This window comes from Dermacentor silvarum, chromosome 8, assembly GCF_013339745.2.
Source record: "Dermacentor silvarum isolate Dsil-2018 chromosome 8, BIME_Dsil_1.4, whole genome shotgun sequence".
Lineage (NCBI taxonomy): Eukaryota > Metazoa > Arthropoda > Arachnida > Ixodida > Ixodidae > Dermacentor > Dermacentor silvarum.
This window is the reverse complement of record NC_051161.1, coordinates 91,085,490-91,088,849: the sequence shown is the minus strand read 5'-3', so window position 1 is coordinate 91,088,849 and position 3,360 is coordinate 91,085,490. Positions and strand designations below refer to the sequence as shown.

Below are 3,360 nucleotides of genomic sequence, written 5' to 3'. Positions count from 1 at the left end.
AAAAGGGTCCAAAGCTCTTCCTGAAAACTTTCACAAGCACTTATCACAATCAATTCCCCATATAAGTGGTTTTGCTGAAGAGAACACAGGGATACAAGCATAATTAGACACTGAGGAATGTGGGTAGGAACACTTTATTTTCAGCACACATGTTTTTTTTTTTGATGAACTGCTTCTATACTGGTGAAATCTGTGCTTTTAATAAAAGTACACCATGCTGCTTCACCACTCCATGCCAACTGCAAGTATCCTGTACCAGGAAGTCAAACCAAGACGTGGGATGTTCAGTCTGTCAAAAATAAAAACGAGTTTGAAACGTTGACGTGTGAAAAGTAAAGCACACTCAAGAAAAACAGCACAAGAACAAATCCAACGAATCAGAATTACATTTGAGAGCAAACATATAGTTTCTATGGCACAGTGAAGGAACCTTATTCCTCCGACTTTTTTTTTTTTTTGTTGTTGTGAGAAAAGATGAAAGTGGACGTGTTCTATCCCATTTTGTGTATCTTTCACCTTTTCACACACAAAAAGATGTCTTAACGTGCCCAACTGTCTTTGCATATCCATTTCTCTGCTCTCACACCATAATACCTACAGTTAAAGGTTGTAGTAATGCTTAGCTTGAATGAACCAACACCAACTATGAGCACTGTGCTACTAAACATGGCAATGTAAGTCAAGTTCAAGCACAGCACATTCATGTGCTATATACGTGTGCTCTTGATTGTAGGTAAGATAAATAAAAGGAAGGCATGTTAATAAGAATGGTCCTTGATGTGCTATGCAGAAGTGCTCTCCTATTTGGACAGAAGTTAAGCGCAACCGCAATGAACAAGAAGACAACTTATACAGCATTTCAAATCTAGGGACTCAATGTGCTGGAGATTTTTCTGAATTCATGGTAAAAAATCTAGATGCTAAAGATGACACATATATAAACAGGTCTCTGCTCAAACTGGTAATGCCATGTGTAGCTTAGTTTTACAAAATGTGCCCTACCACTGGTCTCCCAAGCTGAGGCTGCAGTCCAGTTGCAACTGCAAATCACTCAATTATGTCTAGGGCACACTTGAGCAAAATGCCGACAAAAATTACTGCACCACTGAGAATGTACCAGAGGCTTCAACAAAGCAGCTGACAGCCTGCATGGACTGGAGCAAGAGAAGCGCATTTTGGGTCTAGGTGTGCACAGCTTGCAGTTGCTCCATGGACGCTATTTAATATATTACATATTTCACTTACTTGTTGGTTTCAGACAAGAAATATAATGTATTTTGTATCCTTTCCACTGTTAAATACTCAAACCCTGGATACCACAGGTCTGTTTCTGGCATCTGATTTCTTCTCAGAAAACTACCCCTCTAAAAAAATTTCACAGGTACTTAACCCCAACCTCTCTTGAGTAGAGCCTGGTTTTTTAACATGACAAGGTCACTAATTACACAGTGACTCCTTGCGATGTGATGTACGTAAGCACTTTAAAAGGAAAGGAAAATTTAATAGCAGTATGACAGGTACACAACAAAGCAAAGTGCCTGTTTTCACCCACGTATTCAATGTTTGCTTGTCTACTTGGCGTATACCCTACAAAAATGCAACAGGCGAAGCTGACTGCACTGTTTAAATCAGGGGACAGAAATGACATGTCAAATTATCGGCCGGTGTCAGTGCTCCCTGTCATTTCAAAAGGCTTAGAGAATGTTATCTGTAAAAGAGTTGTGTCATCACCAATAGCCAACAAAAGTTGTCGAAACGTCATCCTGGCGCAAAAATGAGCTTTGTTGAGACTAGAACGTTGAGACTGGTAGGGTTCGTCGCTGGCTGAAACCCTACACTCCCGATTCGCGTGACCCCTACCCACTATCGGTATGCTTCACCGCAATACACAAACTGCGGTGATATAACAGTGGTCGAACAGGCTGGTGCAAACGTTTCGACAAGAGAGCTTGCCTTAACCAGCTTTTCTTGGCAGTTTTCATATATGTGAGTACACCTGCCAATACACTTATTACGCTCCTGGGCGCGCGTAATGTGATGGGCGAAGGCGAGTGCGCGCGTACATAGTTAAGGAACATATACATGTCCCGTGATAGCGGCCCCTTTTCACTTTTGGTATGCTTCACTGCAATAATTTTTGGGTAAGCTTCACCGCGTAACACGTCTACTGCGGCGAAGCTGACTTTAGAAAGCCGATTCATTCAACGCATCTTACGAGGCAGGTCCGCTTATCACGCTTGGCAACGTTTGAACACCACACTTACTACATTAATTTCTTTAGTTATTTTAATTGTATTGTCACCGTGATCCTGCAGCCCGCAGTAGCAGGCTGATACTGCGTCATAATCGTTCCAACTGCATCAGGACAGCGTGTAGCTGGTAAGCGTGCATGCAACAGGCACGGCGGCATTGGCTGTTGTTGGGAAACTTCCGAGACGCTCTTTCGCGCAGTAATGCCATTTGTCTTATTAAAAAGAATGCAGGTGGTGATTAAATGAAATGCAGCAAAGCTGTAGAAAAGCAGTAGCAAAGCTGTTCGACCATCTCGCGCAAAAACGCGATTCAACACGATCTGGCGGAACAGCTCACCATGCCAGGATTTTCTTGCGTCCTCGTTTTTTCACGCATCATTCACTGAACCACACTACTGGATGGTTCTGTACACGTACTAACGATCCTGACGGAGGATCAGCTTTATAGCTTTATATGGGATGCCACGGCCCATTCCACGGGCCGGCTGCAATTTGACGCGGCCACGAGGCAAAATATGCGCGCAAGATAACTGACGGCAACACATCAAGCAGCTGACAGCCCCAACCTTTTATTACATGCATATAGAGTGGAAAAATGGATTACTTACTCTGTAAGAAGGCACGGAATACGGACCGCTTCACAACGCGACCGGCCCCGAAAAACAGCCGCCATGAAAATAAACGGACGTGACATCATTGGTTATAGCGGACGTGACGTCATGGGTCGCACCAAACGTTTTGGGCACCTTTTGTTTGCTGCGACCGGGTCGCAGCAGTCACGGCCTTTTGTATATTTTTTTCTTTCCAGCGCGCTCCGACTGCCATTCTCGGGCCTGTGCGACGAAAGTGCTGTACGCACAAACGGATCAAACGTGTTAGGGACAAGAACTTCGTTGTGATGGCATGCTGCTGCGCCTTAAGTTGCCGCAACCGACAAGGCGAGGGCAAAAGGCTGTTTTTGTTTACCATCCGGCGTGCGCAAAAGCTTGTTGCACACTTGATATTTGCGCCGTCTCGCATCGTCGCGTTGCTACTTCCAAAACGGCATTATTAAGACCAGTTACTGACTGACGAAGCAAAATCGCGCCTCAAAAACGTCTCTGCAGGG

The 3,360-nt window shown here is 44.3% G+C and overlaps 1 long non-coding RNA gene across 1 annotated transcript; it reads right to left on the bottom strand.

Moving 5' to 3' along the window:
• Positions 1-118: 118 nt before the first annotated feature.
• LOC125947533 (uncharacterized) lies at positions 119-3,030 on the bottom strand. The gene is made up of 2 exons (XR_007468355.1): positions 2,861-3,030; positions 119-289 (listed from the first exon to the last, which is right to left on the bottom strand). It is a non-coding gene; the product is annotated as an uncharacterized LOC125947533 (long non-coding RNA).
• Between the last annotated feature and the right edge of the window lie 330 nt (positions 3,031-3,360).